The 26,679-nt window shown below is 44.6% G+C and overlaps 1 protein-coding gene across 21 annotated transcripts in view; it reads left to right on the plus strand.

Moving 5' to 3' along the window:
- The window catches only part of NRCAM (neuronal cell adhesion molecule), a 284,783-nt gene that overhangs the window by 42,205 nt on the left and 215,899 nt on the right, over positions 1 to 26,679 (plus strand). For all 21 annotated transcript variants that reach the window (XM_019451160.2, XM_053896803.1, XM_019451145.2 and 18 more), the window contains exon 2: positions 19,586 to 19,744. The gene's annotated coding sequence lies outside the window, so the exon portion shown is untranslated. The remainder of the gene's footprint in view (positions 1 to 19,585; positions 19,745 to 26,679) is intronic.

Consider the following 26,679-nt stretch of genomic DNA (forward strand, 5'->3'; position numbering starts at 1 on the left):
AAAAGCATTTATAAAAACCCAAGGTTTTCCTTTGATTATTAGTCTATCCAGTTAAGAAAGGCTTTTATTATCATTATTATTATTATTTGTTTCCTTCCCAGAGAGGAAGGCAATGAGATACAAAATGAAAGGGGAAAAAAAAAATGCCTCCACGACTGCCTTCTGGCCAGAATGTGTAACCTGCTGCCATAGAAACATCTCTCTGATCAGAGAAATGATGACAGAGTGGAGTTCTGGTAAAGCAGGTTTCTGCGCCTAAGGGTTAACGTTTTCTTTTCTTCTCCCCAAGGCAGTTCCATCTAGTGTGGTCAACCATGTCAATTTTACCGGAGGGTCTCCAAACATCTGTAAAATACTGATTAAAATAGACACTATGGTACTATCACAGGAATGTATTGTCTTTTCTGTGTCTCCGTCTTACTCCTAGAATTGCATTGGCAGTTTTATTTAAAGCAAATATGTCATGTAAATCTCCTGGAGTGATCCTGACCAGATGGAGATGAATATGTTGGTCGAGCTGGGCTGGAGGGATGGGCTCCCGTGAGCGGTCAGGGAAGAGCCATTCTTCGGGGGTGCGGAAAACAAATGGAACGTCTCTGAAATGCCCTTGTGGTGTCTCTCGGAGGAAAAAAGAAAGTCCGTGGCGGAAATTCAGGCAGCCAGAGAAGGCCGCTGTAAAAAAAACACTCGCGGGTAAGAAGAACCACATGAGGGAAACCACATGGAAGCCACAGAGCCCGCTCATTTCCTTTTGGTGGGTGGAAATTAGGATGTAGGACGACCACGTCATTAAGAAGCATTTATTGTCTCTTTTATCACCTTTCTCATTGCATCATGCTTCAAAGGTCAAAGTCATTTAAGGAGTCCTTAAATAATGGTCCTGTTCCCTGCCCCACCCCCTAAGTTTGCGCCAGCGGGGAAGCAGGACACAAAACCAGAGAGATGGAGGTCGAAATGCCAGCTCTTTGACAGTCCCAGCTGATGGGGAGTGCGGTTAGAGGGACAGCCACCAAGGGCTTCCCCAGGCTCCTCCCTCCTTGGGGCATTGCCTCCCGCCCCAAGCCCCCAGCAGGCACAGCCCGCCCAGTACAGGCACCTTCTTAGCCAGCTGGGAGAGCCGAAAGGGAGGCAGGAGGTTATCTCGAAGACTCTTCTTGCGGCTGGCTCAGGTGTGAGGGAGGGGGCGGGAGAAGCTGGAGAGGGGGCGAGCACTTGACCCTCCAGAGACAAGGAATGGAAACGTCATCTCTTCCATGGGACGAGGCACAGTGGGAAAGGTCCTTCACCCTCTAGACCCCTGTGCTGTGCTTCCATAGCCCTCGGCTGTGAACATGGGGCTTGTCCCGCTACTGCCTACCAAGCTGCTCTGCTCTGCCAGACCTTGTCCTTGTCCTGGCTCTTCAGCACAGCACATGTCCTGCAGGTGCGAGGCCCTCACCAGGGAACACCCTGTCCACGTCGCTTTTCCTCTTCTCCGAGAATGCCTTTCGTATTGACTGTGCCCTGTTCAAAGACTGCTCTCCAACCGTTCCCGTTTTCCAAACGTCTGCACTGTTTATCCCTTTATTCCATTCGCTCTGGTTTTTCCCAGCCTGCGTCTCGTCTTCTTCACTTAGGGTTGCGGGTGTAGATGTCTTGCCTCTCGAGTTAGATTGTAGGGTTGCTGGGGACAGAATCGGTGTCGTCTGTCTTCTGTGCCCCTTCCTGGGGCTAGTCTGATGGGTGGTGCAGTGCTTCTGTGGGTGCTAGGCATGTCTTATCTTGAGCTCTCTAGAAAACAGACTCTGCGGCAGAACCCACATGGGAGGGTTTTAGGAGGAGGGACAATTCCAGAACAGCGGTGCCGAGGGAATAGGGGAGGCCAGACAAATACAGGATGATTAGCCACCACACTGCTCAGAGCTTCTCAGAAAAACATGGCTAGTTAAGCCCTGGGACATGCACTGTCCTGCAGACAGGTCTTTGGAACCCCTCCCCTCACAACAGTCTGTCACAGGGCAAGGGGTTCTTGTCTCCGGTCTCTCATTGGCCAAGGTTACCCCATTGGGCTTTAAGTCCCTGCTTCCAGGTGACCCAGCGCCTGTGGTTAGCCTGTGGGGCGGCCAGATCCTTTACCCCAGAGCCCGGTGCTCCACAAGAAGTGGGAGGAGACAGAGCCCCCACAATAGCAGTTAAGGTGGACCAGGATTCCCCCGCTGCTATAGCTCTTGCCACACTAACCATGACAGAGGCTGGGCCAGAGCCATCACCCCAGGGAGACTGAGGCGGCAGGCGATGTTAGGAGACAAGGGGACAGACAGCAAGGGCAGGGACCTTACATAGAGCAAGCAGCCAGAGGAACAGTGTGGGGAGGGGCAAGCAAAGGTGTGAAAGCACATAAAGTGGGTCTAATACAGCAGCCAATAGATAGATATGAGCCTAATAACTAAATAGAATAAATGCTTAATAAATCTTTGTTCATTTCTGTTGGCTTTCTGTGTTTCTACCTTACGGGTGTTATTGGGATAGACGAAGAGGGGTTTAAGAGTTAACACAAACTAAATACATAAGTCTTGAGGGATCAGAGTACAGGAAGGATTTAAAAAAAGTGGGATCAAGGGAATTAATCGAAGAAGGCTTCCTGGAGGAGGTGAGTTTTGAGGTGTCTTTGAGGGCTGTAATGGTAAGGATTTGTAAAGAGGAGGGAGTTGTCTGCAAAGGTCTATTGGAATCTTAGGATCTAAGCAAAATGCTAGGTTTTAGGGTAGATGTTAGATATCTGCTATGATAGTTTAGCTGTGTCGTTTTTAAAAATGTTTGTTTGTTTGTTTTGTTTATTTTTGAGAGAGAAGGAGACAGAGAATCTGAAGCAGGCTGCCCGCTATCCGGGCAGAACTGACGCGGCGCTCGAACTCCTGAACCATGAGATCATGACCTGAGCTGAAGTCAGGCTGACTGAGCCACCCAGGCGCCGCTAGCTTCATCATTTAAAAAAAAAAAATTTTTAACGTTTATTTATTTTTGAGACAGAGAGAGACAGAGCATGAACGGGGGAGGGTCAGAGAGACGGAGACACAGAATCTGAAACAGGCTCCAGGCTCTGAGCAGTCAGCACAGAGCCCGACGCGGGGCTCGAACTCATGGACCGTGAGATCGTGACCTAAGCTGAAGTCGGCCGCTTAACCGACTGAGCCACCCAGGCGCCCCTAGCTTCATCATTTTTTAAATAATTGTAACAACAAGCTAGAAAGTTGCTACCTCTACTTTGGCTCATGATCCGAATTTTGGCAAAACATAAAAGGTGGTTTTTGCCTTTCACAGGAACAAAATTAACGTTGATGGTATCTAAGTTGGCAAAGAAGTGGACAATTTTCTTATACATTCGTGGAAGCATTTAAATAATCACAGCCCTCTGGGAGGCAGTTTGATGTTTTTATCAAATTTGAAATGCAAATTATTGACCTAGAAATTCCTTTTTTTGGAGTTTATATGGACATAAATATATTTATAAGCTTATTCATTGCAATTTTGTTTCTAGTAGCTAAAATGGGTTCAAATGAAATATCTGTCAGCAGTGGGATGGATAACGAACAAAGGCATATCAGGCATATCATGTTATGTGTCTGGTAAAAGAGATAGACCCTATGTACTGGTGTGGATGGATCTTAAGACACACTGAAAATGCAAGTTGTAAAAGATCATGCATGGTATCATCCCAGAGATATAAGAAACAACAAGGAGCAAAACTAAAAAAATTAAGGGGCGCCTGGGTGGCTCAGTCAGTTGAGCGGCCGACTTCAGCTCAGGTCAGGTTCGTGAGTTCGAGCCCCGCAACGGGCTCTGTGCTGACAGCTCAGAGCCTGGAGCCTCTTTCGGATTCTGTGTCTCCCTCTCTTTGCCCCTTCCTCCCTCTGCTCTGTCTCTCTCTCTGTCTCTCAAAAATGAATAAACGTTAAAAACATTTAAAAAAAACTAAAAAAATTGGGGTGCCTGGGTGGCTCAGTCGGTTGAGCATCCGACTTCGGCTCGGGTCATGATCTCATGGTCTGTGAGTTCGAGCCCCGCGTCGGGCTCTGTGCTGACCGCCCAGAGCCTGGAGCCTGCTTCCGGTTCTGTGTCTCCCTCTCTCTCTGACCCTCCCCCGTTCGTTCTCTGTCTCTCTCTGTCTCAAAAATAAATAAACGTTAAAAAAAAAAAAAAGTAAAAAAATTAAAATCTCAACCTAAGGATTGTGACATTTATTGTGTTTCTTTCTGCATGTTTTCCCTTGCCTAATTTAAGGCAGGAAAACCCCTCGAAGGTATCATCCTTTAAAGAAGAACCAAAGTCCATGTCTCAGAAAGGGTCAGAGGAAATGTCCACATCAATGCTTAAGAATAAAGAAGAAGGAGGGGCGCCTGGGTGGCGCAGTCGGTTAAGCGTCCGACTTCAGCCAGGTCACGATCTCGCGGTCCGTGAGTTCGAGCCCCGCGTCAGGCTCTGGGCTGATGGCTCAGAGCCTGGAGCCTGCTTCTGATTCTGTGTCTCCCTCTCTCTCTGCCCCTCCCCCGTTCATGCTGTCTCTCTCTGTCCCAAAAATAAATAAATGTTGAAAAAAAAAAAAAAAAAAGAATAAAGAAGAAGGAAACAAAGATAATTGGGAAGGAAGCCATCGGTAGTTCTGTAGCAATGATGTTTCACAGAACATTTAGGATGAGGAATTCTTTTTTATGAATTGAAGAAAAACAAATGCCAACTGATTTTAAGGACCTTTTTTTTTTTTCATGTTTATTTATTTTTGAAAGAGAGAGAGAGGGAAACACAGAATGCTAAGCAGGCTTCAGGCTCCCAGCTGTCAGCACAGAGCCCGATGTGGGGTTCGAATTCGTGAACCGTGAGACCATGACCTGAGCCAAAGTCAGGCACTCAACCAACTGAGCCACCCAGGTTCCCCTAAAAAAGCCTTTTAGTAGAAAGTCAGAAAAGAGTATAAGAAAATTTAAATGTAATAATGTAACTTATTGTGCAAAGACCGATTTTTTTTTTAAATAGGTTAATACTGGAAACAAAAACATTTTGATTTTATGGTGTAGATTAACAGGTTTTCTGTGGACACGATGAAAGATTTTTATACAAACTGCTTTGTTGTAAGCATGACATTGCAAATGAGACATTTTTCTTTTCTTACTCTAATTTAAATACTGACCTAGGTGGACCGAGTATGTAGAAAAAATCGGTTTCAAAGAGCCGAGGACCCTTTTCTGCCCCATCCCTGGTTGGGGCTCAGACACATAACCCCTCCTTCCACACACGCTGTGTAAGGCAGGACTCACCCCCCTGCCCCTGCCCCATGAGGTAACTTGTTCTTTCCTTGGACTGCTCTGCTCCTTACAAAGTTCTTAGTACTCTATGGAAGTAAAATTTACCTCGGGGGAAGGTTTACCTCTAATACACATTAGAACGAGCTTTAAAAATTGATCAAGGCCCAGTCCCCACCCTGGACCAATTAAGTCCCTGGGAATGGGGCCCAAGCATCAGCTCGTTTCTCTAAGTGCCCTGGGGAGTTGTCTGTACCGTGAGGGTTGCCAACCACTCTACTCCTGGAAGCCCGTCAGATTTTTATTTTTTTTTTTTATTTATTTTTATTTATTTATTTATTTATTTTTTAATTTTTTAATATATGAAATTTACTGTCAAATTGGTTTCCATACAACACCCAGTGCTCATCCCAAAAGGTGCCCTCCTCAATACCCATCACCCACCCTGCCCTCCCTCCCACCCCCCATCAACCCTCAGTTTGTTCTCAGTTTTTAACAGTCTCTTATGCTTTGGCTCTCTCCCACTCTAACCTCTTTTTTTTTTTTTTTTTTTCCTTCCCCTCCCCCATGGGTTTCTGTTATGTTTCTCAGGATCCACATAAGAGTGAAACCATATGGTATCTGTCTTTCTCTGTATGGCTTATTTCACTTAGCATCACACTCTCCAGTTCCATCCATGTTGCTACAAAAGGCCATATTTCATTTTTTCTCATTGCCACGTAGTATTCCATTGTGTATATAAACCACAATTTCTTTATCCATTCATCAGTTGATGGACATTTAGGCTCTTTCCATAATTTGGCTATTGTTGAGAGTGCCGCTATAAACATTGGGGTACAAGTGCCCCTATGCATCAGTACTCCTGTATCCCTTGGATAAATTCCTAGCAGTGCTATTGCTGGGTCATAGGGTAGGTCTATTTTTAATTTTCTGAGGAACCTCCACACTGCTTTCCAGAGCGGCTGCACCAATTTGCATTCCCACCAACAGTGCAAGAGGGTTCCTGTTTCTCCACATCCTCTCCAGCATCTATAGTCTCCTGATTTCTTCATTTTGGCCACTCTGACTGGCGTGAGGTGGTATCTGAGTGTGGTTTTGATTTGTATTTCCCTGATAAGGAGCGACGTTGAACATCTTTTCATGTGCCTGTTGGCCATCCGGATGTCTTCTTTAGAGAAGTGTCTATTCATGTTTTCTGCCCATTTCTTCACTGGGTTATTTGTTTTTCGGGTGTGGAGTTTGATGAGCTCTTTATACATTTGGGATACTAGCCCTTTGTCCGATGTGTCATTTGCAAATATCTTTTCCCATTCCGTTGGTTGCCTTTTAGTTTTGTTGGTTGTTTCCTTTGCTGTGCAGAAGCTTTTTATCTTCATAAGGTCCCAGTAATTCACTTTTGCTTTTAATTCCCTTGCCTTTGGGGATGTGCCGAGTAAGAGATTGCTACGGCTGAGGTCAGAGAGGTCTTTTCCTGCTTTCTCCTCTAAGGTTTTGATGGTTTCCTGTCTCACATTCAGGTCCTTTATCCATTTTGAGTTTATTTTTGTGAATGGTGTGAGAAAGTGGTCTAGTTTCAACCTTCTGCATGTTGCTGTCCAGTTCTCCCAGCACCATTTGTTAAAGAGACTGTCTTTTTTCCATTGGATGTTCTTTCCTGCTTTGTCAAAGATGAGTTGGCCATCCGTCAGATTTTTAAAGAGCACTCTCCTGTTTGAATTTCGTATCTTCTCCAAGAAAATGACCCGCCAGTCTTCTTGTGAAATGGCTTGTAATGTTGTAAAAGTCTGTATGGTGAGTATCCACGTACACTGAAATCACTGTACGAAGGCTTTTCTCGGGGCATCTGGGGGGCTCAGTCGGTTGAGCGTCGGACTTGAGCTCAGGTCATGATCTCGCGGTTGTGAGTTCGAGCCCCGCATCAGGCTCTGTGCTGACAGCCGAGAGCCTGCAGCCTGCTTCAGATGCTGTGTCTCCCTCTCCCTCTGCCCCTCCCCTGTTTTGGGTCTGTTTCCCTCTCTCTCGAAAATAAATAATCATTTTTAAAAAATTTAAAAAGGGGGCTTTTCTTTATAAGACATTTGGTTGACATACAGTTAGAGCCATGTACATCATATGACAAGAAAACAGACCAAAATTTGATCATGGGCTATTTAGTATGTACACATCGGCTTGTATTTGTGTGTCTATATTTTAATAAAGTTTGTTAACTTGAAATTCGGGGTCTACTTGGTTGTAGCAAGTAGACTAAAATGCAATGTAGGACTACACAGATTTGGGGGTTTTTGGAGTCAAAAATCTATGTGTTGAGCAGGTGCTTGTGAGTCTGCCTTTAGTTTTAAATTTTTTTAAAGAGTTCTGCTTTTTGTAATGATTTAAAAACCAACCCAGGGGCGCCTGGGTGGCTCAGTCGGTTAAGCGGCCGACTTCAGCTCAGGTCACGATCTCGCGGTCCGTGAGTTCGAGCCCCACGTTGGACTCTGGGCTTACGGCTCAGAGCCTGGAGCCTGCTTCCGATTCTGTGTCTCCCTCTCTCTCTGCCCCTCCCCCGTTCATGCTCTGTCTCTCTCTGTCTCAAAAATAAACTTAAAAAAAATAATAAAAATAAAAAAATAAAAAAATAAAAAATAAAAACCAACCCAGGTGGCACCTGAGTGGCTCAGTTGTCTAATTCTTGATTTCATCTCAAGTCATGATCCCAAGGTCATGGGATCGAGCCTCACATCAGGCTCCGCACTGACAGAGGGTTCTCTCTTCCTCTGTCCTTCTCCCTCCGTCTCTCTCTCTCTCTCTCTCTCTCTCAAAATAAGAATAAAAACAAAAACCAATCCAGGGTAGTGGCAGAAATAAGCCAAAGGTAGGACACATACTTGGCTTGATTTAGTGGGAACTCAATCAACCAAATACTGCATTTTAAAAAGAAGGATATAACAGACAGCATGTGTGTGTGTGTGTGTGTGTGTATGTGTATGTGTGTATATATATATGTGTATATATATATGTGTGTACACACACACACACATACACACACACACACACACACACACACACACACACACACACACATATATTTGGTTTTGAGTTTGGTGGTGAGAACCAGGAATTATGATATGGAGAGTGTAGAATCTAGGTTTCCTCCAGAAATCTGTGCATATTATTTTATATGGCAAGTTAAGATAAACCTACCCTTGTATTCACAATTTCTGTGATTTGTGAGGATTGTTTTTGCCTGGGGAAATTATGTTAAAAGTGATTTTCTCATCTTCACGGTCTCTCATAAGAGAGAGACTTAGAACATTGTGTGCGTGTGTGTGTGTGTGTGTATGTGTGTGTGTGTTTGTGTCTAAGGCATTGTGCCCCCTTCCAGAAAATGCCCTGTTCCTGGACCCCTAGCTGGGTACGGGGACGAAGATGGGCTGATCTGGTCCTCAAACATGGCACCTGGAGACTGGCATAATGTGAGAGATGGTGTCAGAGGAGAAACGTAATTGAAGTGTGACCCAGGCACGGATGTAAAGAGGCCCAAAGTGGGTGTCGGAGAGATGGCAAATCTGGGGAGGAAGCGTTGGAGGGGATCCCCAGGTTTTAGGAAGAGTGTAGCTGTCACAGGCTGTTAGGAGGAGGGAGCTGTGAAAGGCTGGTTTTGCGAGTAAGTTGCAAGTTGATCTTACCTTTTTCCCCCATAAAGGATGTAAACTATCTCATCCATTTCTACTGAGGCAAAAACAAGTCCAGTATCGCTTCACTTTAGCTGATGTGCTGATAGTGGTCAGGAGTCCGGAAGTCATACCTCAGCCCAGGTTACATTTCTTGCACTGCTCTGCACTTACCGATGCTAGCCCTACTCCTGATTTCCTGCCCGGTGTTCACACACTCATCCCTGATGAAACGGGTTGCGTCTGTCGGAAAATCCTGGTGCTCTTCATTCTCCTTTTTCACCTGGCCAGGTGTTCCGCGTCCTGCCTCACCATGAGCTGCTCTCTGGACATGTCACACCAACCGTGTGACGTCCCCTGACCCAGAGGCTTCATTTCTCACATTTCATTTGCGGTGCATCATGGAGGCCGGCGGGGGGCGGGGGGGGGGGGGGGGGGCAGGGAGGGACAAGGGACTGGGAAGGGCCATGTCACTGACAGCCACAGTCCTGTCCCCACTGCCACACACCGTCATCTCAGGTAACTCAAGGAGACCATTTCTTCCTGAACGGTCCCATTTCTTTTTCTTCTAATCCCTTCGAGGGAGTGTTCAGCCTTGGAGAGTAATGAAACCCTATCCTCCATGGCCCCTTTCCAGCTGGGTGCAGTTCTAAAGTGCGCTCAAAGCCAATACTAATTATGCTCAAAGTTTCTTATTAATAACAGAGTAAAGACATATGTGAGTGAATATTGAATATTAATTTTTGCTAATGAAAGGCCTTAACTATTTTATTATGGATGTGAAGCTATCTTGGTATCTATGGGTGGGGCATTGGCATAGAGCCTCAAATGTCAGGAGGGGATGCCGGTGCCCTCTGGCAGGAAGCTTCCAATTTTCTGGGACGGCTTTTCCCACATTCTTGCTAAAAGCCTGTGGGTAGCTCAGCGGCTTGGCAAATACAACAAAATCTCCTGGATTGGAGCTGCTCTCACCGAGAATCTGTGGTTGTGCCGTAGGCCATAACAGGTTCATTTTTACATTTCCCATGCTTAGCTTTTATTAGATAAATGTTTAAACTAGTTTGTGAATTTAGTTTAAATCCACTTAAGAGAATGTTGGGCTCATAGAAAGTTACCAGTTTCACGCATACGCATGATTTATGCTCTGCCTAGAGTCATACCTAGTATACAGTAGGCTCTTAAAAGTTTGGTTAAGAAACTACTGAACGTTATTAAAGCCTCTGAGTTTCTTTGCTGGGTAGCACTTTAAAAAAAACAAGATTTGTTATTGTTTGCACTCCAACGTGACAAAATTAGGTCTCTAAAAAGATGCTTATCAATTTCGGATGAATCGCATCAATGTATCATTTTTTTCTTTTTGCCTTTGTAAAGTATAATGAGTCACTTTTTTTTTTTTTTTTTTTTTTTTTTTTTACTTTTTTAATTGAAGTGTGTAACATACAGTGTTATATTAGTTTCGGGTGTACAAGATAATGATTCGACAATTCTGTACATTACTCAGCGCTCACCACGGTAAGTGCTGTCTTCGTCCCCAGTATATAATTAGAGCAATCGCTCTTGGCTTCACATTAAGAGCCTCACTCAAGACCAATTAAATCAGAATTCCAGATGTGGGTTTTGGGCGCTTGTGGGGGGCGGGGAGGGACGGTCTTAATTCTTTAACAGTTTTATTGAGGTGTAATTAACATACAACAAACTGCATCCATTTAAAATGGACAGTCCGAGGAGTTTTGACTTACATATTCCCCTGTGCATCCATCACCGTAATCAAGGCAACCACGGCACTGTCTGTGGATTCCCAAGAACCAGCAGGGCTGAGAACGACCACCATAAAGGCTCAAAATCATGAGCTGCTTAAGGCACGTAACTTGTAGTGTCTTCTCATCTAACAGTTAATAATAACAGCATCAATGAGACTAGTTACTTACAATTTCCCAGTCTAGCCCATTGTCTCTTTTGAGACAAGATACAGTCGCATTAACAAGACAGTGAGAAACATTATTATTTTTTTATGTTGGGCTAACAGTGTTTCCCTCAAACTCTCTTTCTGCCCCGGAAGGTCGCTCTCCACACATAGCCTGGGGTTGGGGACCGTTTGTCCATGGGTCCTGCTCTGATACGTTCATTGGAAAAGGCAAGCTTTTCCTAGTAATCTGAGCTAGCGTAATGGAGCAGACTACTCCTTGCCGAGCCACAGATGTACAGCAAGGGGCGGGGGCAGGGCTGTGAAGGAGCCAGGGGGAACCGGCTCTCTAAGGCACGGGGAATGTGTGCCGGCTCTCTAAGGCACCGGGACTGCAGTCAGGGGATCACAGATCCCAGTGAGGCAGATGGAACTTTGTAATCGACTAATGCTCTGTGAATCAACTGGGTAAGAACTCTGCTGACTGCTGTTCAGCCAGTGCTAGTAAAATGATACATGTTTAGAAAGTGATGTAAAAAAAAAAACAAAACCAAACAGCCAAATGGAATAGCATTAATGGCCAAAACTAGGAAATTGATTAAATGAATATGACTTATTTATATGGTAGACTATTACCCAGACACCAAAATTGATCTTGTATGATATTTAATGACTTGGGGAAATGTTCATTTTGTTAGGTGGGTACAGCAGGTTACTAAATCAGTGCATAATGTATTACACTACTTCTGTATTGAAAAATGTATACACAGACACACATACATACAGACAAAAACAACACTCATAAGGCATAAAGGCCAGTTTTTATTTTTTTTAATGTTTGTTTATTTATTTATTTATTTTGAGAAAGAGCGTGAGCAGGGGAGGGGCAGAGAGAGAGGGAGACACAGAGTCTGAAGCATCTCCAGGCTCCGAGCTGTCAGCACAGAGTCTGACATGGGACTCGAACTCATGAACCTGCAAGATCATGACCTGAGCCAAAGTCGGATACTCAACCGACTGAGCCACCCAGGCGTCCTGACAATTTTTATTTCTGGTGGTGGAATACAACATGCCATTTTAATTTTTTTCCTTTAATTTTCTTGTACTTTCCATATGTCGAAAAGCGAAACCACCTTAATAAATGCCGCTAAAAATCAGCTGTCAAAGTTTCTCCCAGATAAAAATCAAATACTGCCTAAAACAATCCAGTTAAAATGAAGTACAAAAATAAAAACCATTAGCATTCCTGCTTCGAACTCCTGTGCGTTACCCTGTAGGCACCCGCTAAGTGCTTCTTGAGCGATCTGAATAATGACAGGAGCGACACAAAATAAATAAACCCCCTGCTCAAGTTGGAACTCGCTCAGTTGCTTTTCAGAGTCATCAAAGCAGATTTGTTTTGTATGTTCTATTAAATTCAAGTTCGAGGTTGCAAAGCATTTGTGTTACTGTTGAAGGGTGTTGGCATTTCATTTCGTTTTGACTTGACTCCAACTGTTATTTAGCAAGAGGACTGGGCGATATGCAAATAAGCGGGTTTCTGCCCAAGGGCTGTGGTATATCGGTTCTTGAAAACTGATTTCGAAGGAGTGTTCTCTCCGACGTGGGGGAAGACCTGACATGGGTCCGCGCGCCCCTCATGTTGAGGTTAAGTGGCTGAAGTACAGCAGGGACTCCCCGAGGCCCCGTGCGCGTCCCTTGCACCAGACCCTCTGCACGGCGCCTGCGCTCTGGCCACCGGCGGTTCGCCGCCATCTTGGTCTCCCTTATTCATCCCTCTGTCCTCATGGTGCACAAACGTGCTCACTGCTCCGCTGCTCCCTAGAGTTCTGATTCAGGGAGGTGGGCCGTGTTTACGGCCCATCCCAGACAGAGGTGCTTTTTCCCACCTCCAGACTCCCCTGCACGTTGTTGGCACTTCACAGCATGTGTGTCAATCACACGCTTCACGTGCTGTGAGGCCAGACACGTTCCTCCTCCCTTGGCCTCTGAATTCGCGGGAGCACAGCAGGCCTTATGGGGACTGATTTCTAAGACCTCGGGGCATCTCTCAATCCAAGAATATGGAAAGTTTGTAAGGTGCTTGGCTTTTCCCGTGGGGCATACTGCTGTGGCCTTATTTTTATTTTTTATTTTTTTTTGTCATATATGGATCTTCCTCGACTTACAGTGGGGTTCTGTCCTGATGAACCCGTCGCAAATTGAGAATATCCTAAGTCTAAAATGCATCTAATACACCTGATCTCCCAAACAGCACAGTTTAGCCTGTAGCCTACCTTGCCTGTGCTCAGAACACTTACATCAGCTGATAGTAAAATCATCTAACACACAGCCTGTTTGGTGATCGGGTGGTGAATATCTCATGTAATTTAGTGAGTACGGTACTTAAAGTGACCAACAGAATGGGCATGTGGGTACAGAATGGTTACAAGTGTGGGGCTTGTTGACTCTGGTGATCCCACGGCCCACAGAGCTGCTACGCGTTGCCCGGCATCGCGAGAGGAGCGTCCCATGTATTGCTAGCCCAGGAAAAGATCCAGATTCAAAACTTGAAGTTCAGTTTCTACTGAACGCATATTGCTTTCATACCATCGTAAAATCAAAAAATGGTACGTTGAAGCATCGTGAGTCACGGACTGTCTGCCCTCATGTCTGAAGTTAACTGGCTTTCCAACATTAACTGAGGTTTTATGTCTCGGCTAGTGTCTTCCCCTCCTCACACAGTTTTTGTGTATTTGTTTGCTTGTTCAATGACATCAGCAGAAATAGAAGAGGGATGCCATAGCACAGAGTTAGGCAGACCGCATTCAAATCCCATGTTAGGATAATCCCAGGTTAGGCAGACCGCATGTCAAATCCTCGGACATGGACAAGCTCTCTGACTTTGGGATGCATCACTGGACTTTTCTGTGCCTCAGTGTGCCCACGTAGAAAATCTGTACAATAATGGCCACATTGTGGGATTATTGTAGGATTAACAAGTTTGTGTAGGAACCTCTTAGCCCCTCCTGTGGGCCATGAACGTTTCTCACTGAATACTGGAGCGCACATCCTTTCTTCCTGGCTCCCTCCTTTGAAACCTGAAATCGGGCTCAGAATAAGGAAACTGCACTGAGGTGTGAGTACGGAGCAGCTAGCGAGTTTGCGTGTTTCAAACTGGTGTCCCGGCAAACTGCTAAGTCACATCCCATGAGCCTCCCAGGTGGTCACTGTAAAATCACCAACCACACACATGAGGCCGTGAACGCCAAGGGTCTCTTCTCTCTGCTTTGCTTAACCAACGTGATCTGTCCAAAGACTTTAAAATAATAGAAAACATACATCGCAGGCATGAAAGTGGCGAATGGTACTCACGGGTTGGCAGTTCTCTGTCCCATCAGGTGACTCTGGCCGGGCTGTGCCCGTGGCCACAGCAGAGGGAAAGGGAAGCGCCACGTTTCCTTCTTTTCTTGGAACTGCCATCTTTTTCTCGTCTCCCATGCCAGTGTCTTCTCACAGGACTCACAAGAGAAGAAAAGTCTCACTGTTCTGGAAACGCTAGAAAACGTTCCAAAACTTTCTCAGCGTCCTTCCTAGCAACAGATCCAGTGACTTCCTCCACATTTCTTCCGGGTGGCACTGCTCTCTTGGTGTTTATTACTCTTTGCCACCCACTAGCCATGCGACGCTGGGCCATGAGTTCTCATTCTGTGCCTCGTTCTCATTTTTCCCTCCTATTAGGTGGGACACGAAAATGCCCACCTCGGAAAGTTGTTATTGAATATATGGATCAAATACATGCCCAAAGTACCCAGTATGGAGTAAGCTTTCAATGTATGTTGGTGGGTAGTCATTCGATCTTCGTGAACAATGAATGCACCTGTGGGGTTGTGCGAGTAACATAGACTAGCAATTCCAAAGCTCGTCTCTGCGAAGTCCTGGCTTTGCTGCTCACTAGCTGTAATGAATTATCGATAACTTGCCCAACTTTGCTCAACCTTTATTTTTATCCATAAGATGGCAAGAAAAATACCTATTTTTCAGTGTCAAGTTAGATTACTTTTGTGAAAAATAAACCACAAAATGCCATACGACCCAAGATGGTATTATTATCTCTCATCTCTGCCTGTCTTTGAGCAGAAGCTGCTTAGTTGTCTTTGTGTTTCTTGTGGCTCGCAGGGCAGTACCTTGACCCCAGTGGATCAGACGGTAATTGTTGAAAGAACAGTGTCACAATTCGACACAGCTGAGAAAAAAGAAGCAAGGCAAGAAGGCCTCTGTGTCTTCAACAGAGATGGCAGGAAATCTACACACACACTCGTGTGTTTGCTTTGTAGACAGGCCCAAGGAGCCCTCCCTTTGAAGATTTCCAGTCTTATTTACACAGTCAGTCCTGGGACGACCAGGGGTACCCAGGTAGAGGACGGGTTGGGTTGTTCCAGGAGGGCACACTGACCACCATGAGAGACTGGAGCTTGACAGTCTGACCGTAAGGGTACAGACGGAAAAACTAAGAAAAGCAGACACAAGAACTTAAAAAGCTCTTCGGTGTGGGGCTTTTTACTCTAAGGAGAGATCCCATAAGGCTTCCTGAAAGCTGAATTAGACAAAGCAATTGAGATCTTTGGAGAACAATTTCACTTTGGCAGGGGTATACCAGATGACCTAAAATGACAGACTCTGCTAATTTCCATGATTGCCTCTGGGAAGGATGAAACTAACGTGGCTCTGGTTTTGCAATATGTTTCTCAAACATAACTTCTTGGTCTGCTGCACAGGTAATTATTCTAACTACAAAGTTCATGTTGCCAATTATCGCAACTATGGCCTAATTTTCTCTAATGATGCTGAAATCTAATCCTTCTGGGTTTTGCGGTTTTTTACCAAGGAAATGGTAAAACCTTTATCCAGCAGATGAATTGCGTGGTCCCGTCAGTTTACATAGCTATTTATATCTTACAGATGATTTGCAGTCAATTTGGAGAATTGGGAATTATTAATTTTAAGTAATGACCTCAACGCTAAACTACATTCATTTTTATTTCTTGACCGGTCTGGTTTTTGCTGTTTTCCATACCACTATTTGCTCTGTGAAGTAGTGTCTTATTCAGTGTTCTTATCATAGCATGAACATCATTCTGGATGGCATGCTTGTCTAATTTGTAGGCGGCATGAAGGTGAAAGGCAGAACAAATATTTTGGAGGGGTAGAATTGAGAGGTCGCGAATTTTTGGCAAGCTGGAATAATGAGCTCCATTTTTAAAGGTGCAATATTAATGGGGTAAAAATAAAGCCTTTAGTTGGTCCTAACAACAATACCTACAGAACGATAAGGGAGATCTTCATTGTCAAGCTGATAAACAGCCGTAAGAACGGCCGGGAAATGAGGTGCTATAATTTTATTCCATACGTACTGCCCATTTGGACTTGTGGAGAACAGAGACTCAGGGCGCCCTAAGGAGCAGGGACTTGCCACCCAGCTCCCCTGCCTGGGTCTGGAAAGGGGGAAGCTGTCAGAGTCAGGCAACTTCAGGGATGACTCTTCTCTCTCCCGGTTTCTCATTTGGCCTTTCTGCTTACCTTTGCATATTCGGGAGGTCCTCCTCTGACACCTGATGTCCACTCCAAATCCCAGAGAGAGCTAGTTTGATGGACTTGGCTGATCATTGTCTCCCTTCTGGGGCGAGACCCTTGCACAGAGCCACCTCATGGGCCCTCCGCCAGCCTCTGTGGGATACTCAGGGGTATCCAGTCAGCGGCCGCCTTGCTAAAACCACAGCTTATCCCTGCTTTTCAGAACAGCGGGCTGTGGTTGGGCAGTTGACATCAGAATGCAAATCTGGATATGTCTCCAAAGGCCAGCATTGAGACCAATGAGTGAAAGCTACAGGAAGCAAGGTTCGTCTCCATATGGAGTCCCTTAAAATGGATTGGGCCATAGGCAGATGGGTGGTTGGATACAGTGACCGTCGAGGCCCCCTCCAATTCCCAAAATTTTGTGCTTTTATTTTGACCATCATTCTTTCATGTCTTCCCAGACGTGTCTAATGAAAATCCTCTTTTTGCATTGTCATTAAACTTAAGGTAATTCTGCCACCGTACAATTGGAATATGCCTGAGGTGTCAGAAACAGTAGTATTTTTGCCTCAGCCTCTTAAATTAAATATTTAAATGTTCGGTAACGTTTCGGTGAATTGTAAATGGTGGTCCAGATACCCCTCGGGTAGGCTTTTAAACTCATATTCGTGAGGGCCTGAGGCGGTTAGGGCAGATTTCAGTGGTGACTCTTCAGATAGTTGCCCAAGCTGACGTCCCTCAAAATAGTGTCATTAAATCTTCGGGAGTGTGTGCACGCGCACGTATGGTATAGTCGTGTGTGTGTGTGGGTCTGCGTAGATGTGTGTGTGTGTGTGTGGTGTGGTGGGTATGGTTGTGTGTGTGTGTGTGTGTGTGTGTGTGTGTGTGTGTGTGTGTGTTGTGCAGGGAGAATGGAAATCCTTCCGTACCATGTTACTCCTGGCGGAAACAGCGGAAGTAGGATTTCATCAGAGGAGCTCTGCTGCCACCAGGAAGCCCGCGGGATGCTTCTGGCGCCACTGCCCAGGGTGCGACTGCGCATGCGCGGGGGGCAAGCGCCGCCTAAGTAGACCCAGAGCCGAGGAGCCTCGCCTCTGGCTTGCGGGTCACTGTGTTCCCCGCCCGCCGGCCCACGGTTAGGAGAGAGACTAGCTTTGTGAACTCTCTACTTCCTCCATCCTGGGGCTGAGCCTGACCTCGCTGGGCTTCAATTGCCTCACTTAGAAATTATAAATAAACTGTTCCGGTACCAGTAGTGAGGTCTGAGAAGTTTGTTTGGATGAAAGCACTTCTTAGAAGCACGATGTCCAGCTCATATGAAGGACTGTAACTTAGTGAGTAGGATTAGCTTTGATCTCTATTGTTCTGTAAGGAGTGGGGGCCCAGAGAGCCCGTGGCCTTGATCCTCGGTCAAGCATGTGACTCCATGTCTCCCCGTCATACGGCCCGGCCTGGGAGAGATCGAGTCCAGCCCCAGCTCAGGATCCAACTTTACCTCCCCTAAAGACTTGATTCTGTCCTAGTGGTGTTCTTTTGCTTGGACCCTACCTACATCACCATATTTCTCAGGGCATCAGTCCCTTCTTCTTGAAAATTGGGCAACGATGTGATTTTATAGGGTCTTAAACTTTGGATACTATTAATTTAAATTGTATTTGTTTCATTTTATTTTTTAATGCTTATTTATTTATTTTGGGAGAGAGAGAGAGAGAGAGAGAGAGAGAGCAGGGAGGGGTAGAGAGAGAATCCCAAGCAGGCTCTGCAGTGTCAATGCAGAGCCCCTATGCCGGACCTGACCCCACAAACTGGGAGACCATGACCTGAGCTGAAATGCAGAGTCAGACACTTAACTGACTGAGCTACCCAGACACCCCTGAATTGTATTTGTTTTAAAACAAACTTGAGGGGCACATGGGTGGTTCAGTCGGTGGTTCAGGTCAAGACTTGACCGTCTCTGAGTTCGAGCCCCACATCGGGCTCTGTGCTGACAGCTCAGAGCCTGGAGGCTGCTTCAGGCTCTTTCTCTCTGCCCCTCCCCTACTCACACTCTCTCTCTCTCTCTCTCTCTCTCTCAAAAATTAATAAACATTAAAAATAATGTTTTAAGCAAACTTGAATTATCAGGTGCAAACCATGAGGGTGAGGCAGAATGTCAGAGCTAGATGAGCTGTCTTCTCAGACTTTGTCTCTTTGGAAAAAATGCCTGTGCTCGGGCTCCATCCCACCTGAGATTCTGATTTCATGTCGAAGATTTATTTGGCCTGGATGAGGCAAGCCAGAGATACTTTCTACAAGCTCTCCGAGTATCGTTAAAAGTGCCCACAAGGTAGAGAAGCACTTAGCAAGCCCAAGGTCAGACCATTAGTGCTGGGAGCAGATGTAGCGCTCTTGGCTTCTGCTCTCCTCCTTACACACTGACCCCCAAGTTCTGGTTTAAAGAGGTTTTCTGAATGCTCCCTTCTGCGATTTTTACCCTTTCTCATAAAAGTGAGGCATTAAACAAACACAGTAGTTGAGTACTTCTGTTAGTTGGTTTCCGATTAACGAAGGCTTCATTATGTGTAGCTCTACCTTAACCTTACACTTGTTTTCTTAGTGTGTTTAGCAACTCTCTTTATTCCCAAATGCCTTCTTTTCTTACCGCCTTCAAAGCCACCTCTAAAATGTAATTGCATTGCTGAGTTCTTCTCTGACATTGTCAACCTTGATCAAATACTTCGTTCTTCATTGTTTGTTCTTTTCTGTCGGTGTTAGATTCTTCCCGGCCACAGCCTGTGTGTCGATGTGATTATAAAGCACATGGTGTTCTCATGAAGTATAAGAATAGAATAAGATCAAGTGCCTTTCCCACCCCCCCTCTAATTTGTGTGCACAGTTGTTTCCTGCTGTTTAGGGGTCACTCGGGCTTTCATCCTACACTAAGATGTAATTGGAATTATGTTACCTGTTTTCATTGCCTGTTGCCATTAAATTGCTTAAAGTCTTAAGACATTGATGATCTTAAGTGCAGAACAGTGTGGTTAAAATGAATCACGGAATTTAAGATGTATTAAGTTCCCCTTGCCGATGTTAAGGTGGTAGGTAGAGTGAAATATCAGCTTAATAGAATTAACTAACCCAAAACAATTTACACTGTTCTATGTTTTTTCTTTTCTTTTCTTTTCTTTTCTTTTCTTTTCTTTTCTTTTCTTTCTCAGGAATCCTTGTGGTGTTCTTCCTTAGCGCCTACTACCCCTGTTTGCTGAAGACTTTGGCCAAAGCTGCTCTCAGCTGTTGGCATCATCCTGAGGAAAGGACAGCTTTCACACATCAGGGAAACTTTCAGGAGACTGTGGGCCCCAGTGGATCTTCTGAAGGTGAGAGTTAATCAGTCCTCTCTTTGTCTTTAGAAATCTAAATTAGCTGTTCTGTCTTCCAAAATCTACTTCTTGGAAAAGAGTGAATAAGAGACCAGGTTGTTGAAACCTCTCTGCATAGAATTGAGAGTTTTTCTTTTTCAGGAGACTTTTTCAGTAGTTACGAAGGAAATCACTTGGTTATTTTGACAGAACAGGAATTTATTTGATGTTGTGGCTCTGATCTAAGAAGACTTATTTGAACACACACACACACACACACACACGCACACACCTTGAGAAATCAATAACATTTGTCTTCTCAAAAGACTTTCTTACGTATTTAGTGTCTCTCAGAGCCTTCATAATAGCCTTACCTTGCCTTTTAGGAATGTTTTAAGGACAAAACAAAACAACTTCAGTGAAAGCACTTTGTAAACCATGAAGATTTATTTGCATAAGTAAGAAAGACAATGACTATGTGGAATCCTCCAAAATACCCTTATATCCTCCAATCTGTTTTTCTTTATATAGTTTGATTCATTTTTAATATGGTTCCGTAAACTTTGCAAGGATCTTAAGGAGCAGAGGTGGTGAGTCCTTACCTTCAAGGAATATCTGTCATGTGCAAGAGACAGACACATGAATAGATAACCAATTCCAATATGATGAAAGTATATTGAGACTGCATTAAGGAGTGCAGCAGAAGCTGAGGCAGCCTGGGGCCAGAGACTGTGTGTATAAAAAGCAGGCTGCTTACAGGAGGTAACCCCTGAAGTGGCCCTTGAAAGATGAATAGGAGTTGGCCTAGTGGAGTGACCTAGGGTCTTGTAGACAGGAGCAGCGGGATGCGGGTGTGAAATCTGCATGCGGAATAATAAGTTGTTAGGGTTATTGAACCACAGGGTATGAAAGGTGTGTGTGTGTGTGTGTGTGTGTGTGTGTGTGTGTGTGTGTGTGTAAGCACTGAGGGGTTTTAAGATGGCAGTCATTGGAGAGAGCCTGGGTGACTTAGTTGGTTAAGTGTCCGACATCAGCTCAGGTCATGATCTCGCCATTCATGGGTTCGAGCCCCACTTCGGGCTCCATACTGACAGCTCAGAGCCTGGAGCCTGCTTCGGATTCTGTGTCTCCTTCTCCCTCTCTGTCCCTCTCTTGTTTGCGCTCTGTCTTTCTCTCTCTCAACAATAAATAAACATCAAAAAAAAATCTTTTCAAAGATGGCATTCATTGGTATTTAAAATTTTTTAATACTTATTTTTGAGAGAAAGAGACAGAGTGCAAGCAGGGGAGGGGCAGAGAGAGAGGGAGACACAGAATCTGAAGCAGGCTCCAGGCTCCGAGCTGTCAGCACAGAGCCCAGTGTGGGGCTCGAACCCACAGACCGCGAGATCAGGACCTGACCTGAAGTCAGCTGCTTGACTGAACCACCAGGTACCCCAGTCATTGGTATTTGAGGTATGTTGCCTTGGAGAGAGTGTAGGGACAGTTGGAGGTGAGCAAGATTGAAGAAAGGTTTGTTTTGCACTGACCTGGCAAAGATATGGGAGGGCTGACATTGGGGAGGAAGCAGTGAGGAACGGAGAGGAAGAGAGCTTTGAAAGAGCTAGACTGTGCTGGATTTGGTGATAGTTTGGGCCTTGGAAGTGAGAAATGTTAGGGCCTGGGATTCTCAGGTTTCTGACTCTGGTGACATTTTTAGGAATTTAGGGGAGGGAAGCAGACCTGTTCTTGGGGAGGAAAGGACTTTGAGGTATACATGGGACATGTAGATAGACATGGCCACTGGGCAGCTGGAAGTTACTAAGTGTGGTGGTTAGGGGAGGGTTCCAGGCTAGAAACATTGATTTGGGAGCTAGAGGCGATCGTTACAAATCTTTTGTGAACTATCAATTTGATTTGGTACTTAAGCTGTCAAAAGAAGTTGGACAGAAAATGGCAAACATCATAGATGTTTCCCTTAGATTTGGACTCTAACGCACAAAACGAATGAGCAAAGAAACATAAAAAAGAAAGAGTCTCACAGATAGAATAAATTGGCAGTTGCCAGATGGGGGAATGTGGGGAGGTGGGTGACCTAGGGGAAGGGGATTAACAGGTACAGGCTTCCAGTTATAAAATAAATAGATCATGAAAATTACAGCATAAGGAATACAGCCAATAATATTGTGATAACGTTGTACGGTGAGAGATGGTAACACACGGATTTTGGTGAGCGTCTCGTACTGTATGTAATTGCTGCATCACGATGTTGTACATCTGATGCCGGGAGAACGTTATATGTCCACCGGCCTTCAGCAAAAAAATTACTCATTCGGGTACTTAACACACAACTCGCTGCATTCTCAATGTCCATTTCATTTTGACATTGCCTACCATTTCATTTGTATCTCTGCCTGTTGGTCTTCTTAGTGGAATAAATGGGGATTTTTTCCTAGGGACAAATGTGGGGGCTTTGTCAGTTTGATGAAAGGAAATCGAAACCAGTATTTAAAAAACAGTGAAAACTCCAAAATTTGGGATGCCTGGGTGGCTCAGTCGGTTAAGAGTCCGACTCCTGATTTCAGCTCAGGGCATGAGCTCACAGTTGGTAAGATCGAGCCTTGCGTCGGGCTCTGCGCTGACAGAGTGGGCCTGCTTGGGATTCTCTCTCTCTCCCTCTGCCCCTACACTGCTCATGCTCTCTCTCTCTCTCTCAAAATAAATAAAAAATAAACTTAAAAGAAACCCCTAAAATTTAGGAGTTACAAGCCAGTGCCATTCTCCACTTTAATTCGCAGTATTTACAGAAATTATCTAAGAAACAAGCTTTACTTTTCGAAGTATGATTCTTTTTCTGTTGAAATCATGGTTTCTTGTCTGTTCCTTACTTTCATTGCTCTGCGCAGACTTGAGTATGGCTTATGGGGGACTGAGCAGGATTTTTCCCACATTCCTCAGGGTACATCAGGGTCCCTTCCTTTGGATTTTCCCAGCATCATCCAGAACGTCATTAAGTGAGCCTGTTATAACAGAGGCTGCACTGTTTCAGAGACGTCTCCCCGAGTCAGACGTTACTCAGAGCCTTCTTTGAGGGAATGGCATGGCTAAAAATTTTAAATTCAAATAATACTGACAATAGTACTATTTTGAGTGAATTTTATTTGATTACTGTGGCCTTGATTAGCTTACTGACTTTTTCCCTTAAGACCTGTTGGATGATCACAAAATGCTCCCTTTTTACTATTTCTAGTCTGTTTCTCTACCGACTTTCCAGAAGCTTTAAAGAACAGCTGATCTATCACTTGCATTTTTACACATAAGGAAATGAATTTGAAGCAAAATTAAGCAGCTGACCTAATGCTAAGAGGCAGAGGCAGAGGCCTGGTCTGTTCACACTCAGGCTGCCCCTTCCACCGATTCATTTTTTTCCTCTTATTGCACGTCTTTATTGTAGTGTCAAGTTACCTAAATGTCTTAAAATAATAAGACTTGAACTGAGGAAATCTGTTCACATTGATGGCATTTGCCTTGGCTAATCGCTCTATATTCAACGAACAGATTTGGCTTTATTATTTTAGGCTCTGATTAAGGTTTTATTTTACTATTATTTTTTAATGTTTACCTACCTGTTTTGAAAGAGAGAGGGAGAGAGAGCATGTGTGCACATGAGGGAGGGGCAGAGAGAGAGGGAGAGAGAATCCCAACCAGGGTCTACACTGCCAGCGCAGAGCCCAACTCGGGGCTCCGTCCCATGAACCGTGAGATCATAACCTGAGCTGAAATCAAGAGTCCAGATGCTTAACTGACTGAGCCCCAAGGTTTTATTTTTAATTTTTGTGATTTTAAAATTTTAACATGGCTTTTGTTTTTATTTTCTCTAAGCTGGTTCCACTCCTGACATGAAGGATCAGTGTAGAATCAAAACCACCACCCATGTTTAAATTCTAGTTAAAAGAGGGGGTGCCTGGCTGGCTCAGTGGGTTAAGCATCCAAGTCCTGATCTCACGTTCATGAGTTCAAGCCCCACAATTGTGCTCCACGCTAAGAGTGAAGCCTTTTTTAAAAAAAAGAAAAAAATTCTAGTTAAAAAAGGACAATCATCTCAACATCCGTTCATCACTTTTTCCCTACTAGGTACTTTCAGTAACAGGGTGTTAGGCATTTTCACACACAGTGCAAATACTGGCTGCCCAGCCCAGTTTCCTGAAACATCCTATTTCTTTCTCAGTTTTATTTCCTCCTTTTTAGAGAAAATGCAACTTTCATACCTAAAAAAAAAATAAAAGATGCTCACTAATTATTTTCAAACCAACTCTTTTCAGCCCGGGATAGTTCTGATTTGGTCAAATACATTGCAACGCCCAATGGGTTTTAGGTACAGAAAATGAATTTATGGAAATGCTGAGTTGGTGTAGCTTAGAATGAGGGCACGTGCATGCGAGTTGTAGCTGGTCTCAAGGACAAGGCATTGTTCTCTGAAATTCACAGAATGGTCAGTCATTGCTGTGAAAGCAGTGGGCTGTAAGTGGTCAGAGTGCGTGTACAGAACATGATTCACTCATCCCGAAAGCCACCAGTAACAAAAGAGTTTACACTCAATTATGTGCAGGACCCAAGAACTGAGCCTTCCTATTTTCGTCTTTTTTTTTTTTTTTTTTTTTTTTTTTCTGCCTCTTTCTGCCTCTGCCTGTCTCTGTGTCTCTTTTTCTCTCTCCCTTGTATTCTCTGGGTGAAAGACACATACTAACACGATGTCTCCATAACGTGCAACCCCTGGCAGTTGGTGTTGCTGGAACCGGCAGTGGGAAAGGTCGATCACGGATATGGGAAGCTGGGACACTGCCCCTCATTTGGGACGTGGGGGACAGTTGTAGGGAGACATTGACGGGTTTCCCCTCTGCCTAGCTTGGCTGTCTTGGCAGAACGACAGCATGAACAGGGACGGACAGACATGGGAGCCACGGAAGACAGTAAGTGCAAGACGGTATGACGGTTAGGGAAGGGCGTGACCTCTTTTCACCACTGCTGTTTGGATTCGTGGTTGGGTCTTCTTCTGAACTCTCTTACTGTGGGCCAGGTACACAGTGCAACGGTATTGGCTGGCTGCTTTCCACTCAGAACCCAGAGTGAGTGTTGCAAGCACTATCATGTAAAAATGAAGCACGGGATAGAGTTTCTGTGAGCTTTGGAGTTGGCACTTAGAAAAAGTAGTTCGAGTTTGAAATGGTATTCGAGACTGCCCTGCCTCGCTTTACCCTGTGGCTACAGCACAGAATGGTGCTGGGGGCGGGGGGTGGTGAGGAAAGTTGGGAACAACTCCTATCAGAAAGCCGAAGTCAGAGGTGAGTTGCCAGGGTGACACTTGTGAGCGGGCCGTCTTCCAGCAGGCTCAAATTATATTTAACAGTAAAATGTGTTACCCTGTGCCCTTCTGTAGTGTGGGGTTTTAAAAAGAAAGGGGAGAGGAAATGCTGAGCCACCAACTTTGGATACTAAATTCAATCCCTCTACAGAGGTCATAGACTACATCAGCAATTTGTGGACCGTTTCGGTGGAGGACAATGACAACGGATTTCTAATCAGATGACGTTGCTACGTTTGAATTTTCATTCTCCACTGCCTTTTGTTGTTTGCACGCTTCGAAATTATTCTGGATTCAGGTTTATTATTAACTTTTTGAACTCCAGCTTCTGCACCGATATCTGACTCCTCATGTCTCAACGAGAATGGTGGCTGGAGAATTTATTTTCGCAGTCATCAATAGAATAGCCGGGCAGCATAATATGAATTAATGGCTCTTTGCATTTTCCCACAATATAAGCTGGATTCGTTATCCCCTGGGGATCTATTTCAAATTCATGCCCTGTTAAGCCATTTTTGCTTTCTAGCTTTTTAAAAGCTTCTGCATAACGGCTACCTAGATCACAATAAATAATACATACTTTTGATTTGAAACTCTAAAAATATTTCTGACTGTTCTCATTATAAAATGGAAAATGAAACAGAACTTGCACTTCATGATCAATAGCATAAGTATTTGTGCTGTTTGTATGGTCTTTTTTAAGCAAGAACCATCCTAGGCAATTATGTCCTTTTAATATCATTTAGAAGGTAAAAACTGAGGAAAGATTGAAGATAAAAAAAATTATTGAGGATGCACAACCACTAATTGGGTTTGTTTTTTTATCCCTTGTAACATCTTTCATTTGGAGGACATGTATATTAATGTTGACCAGGACTGTTCAAAATGGTGGTTATCCACTTGGGTAATAATCGTGTTACTGATATTTCAGATTATTCTCTGCCCTTTCTGTGTCCCTTCTTTGCTAGCAAAGTTTCCGTGTTTTGTTTAAAGTCATTTTAGTGTGTGTGTGTCACATGGAGACTGTGTCACAGCAAAGAGACAGAATAGAGGCAGATTCCTCATTTCCTACACATAAGCCAAAGCAGTATTTGTGGTTCTTTCCCCCGCCTTGATCTTTTATTATTATTATTATTTTTATTTCTTTAGCATTAAAGCTATGTGATTTCTATCCCTTACAAACCCATAAATAGGTACATAGAACCATATCCTAAGTTGGGGATCAGAAAATAGTCATCGTAGGGGCACCTGAGTGGCTCAGTTAGTTAAGCATTTGACTTTGGCCCAGGTCATGATCTCACGGTTCATGTGTTCGAGCCCTGCATCGGGCTCCGTGCTGACAGTGCGGACAGAGCCTGCTTGAGATTCTCTCTCTCTCTCTCTCTCTCTCTCTCTCTCTCTCTCTCTGCCCCTCTGCTGCTTACTCTTGCTCTCTCTCAAAATAAATAAACTAAAAAAAAAAAAAAATAGTCACTGTAGTTGAGCTGTGTGATGTGCCACCCAGGTCCCCTGCCCCCTTTAGGACAGAGACAATCTTTGCCCAACTTCTGGGAGTGTTGACAGGAGAGAGCTCAGGGCTGGGTCCCTCCTTGCTGGTTGTCCCCAGGCTTCA

This window comes from Panthera pardus, unplaced genomic scaffold (assembly GCF_024362965.1).
Source record: "Panthera pardus isolate Hobbes unplaced genomic scaffold, ASM2436296v1 HiC_scaffold_8, whole genome shotgun sequence".
In the NCBI taxonomy this organism is placed as follows: domain Eukaryota; kingdom Metazoa; phylum Chordata; class Mammalia; order Carnivora; family Felidae; genus Panthera; species Panthera pardus.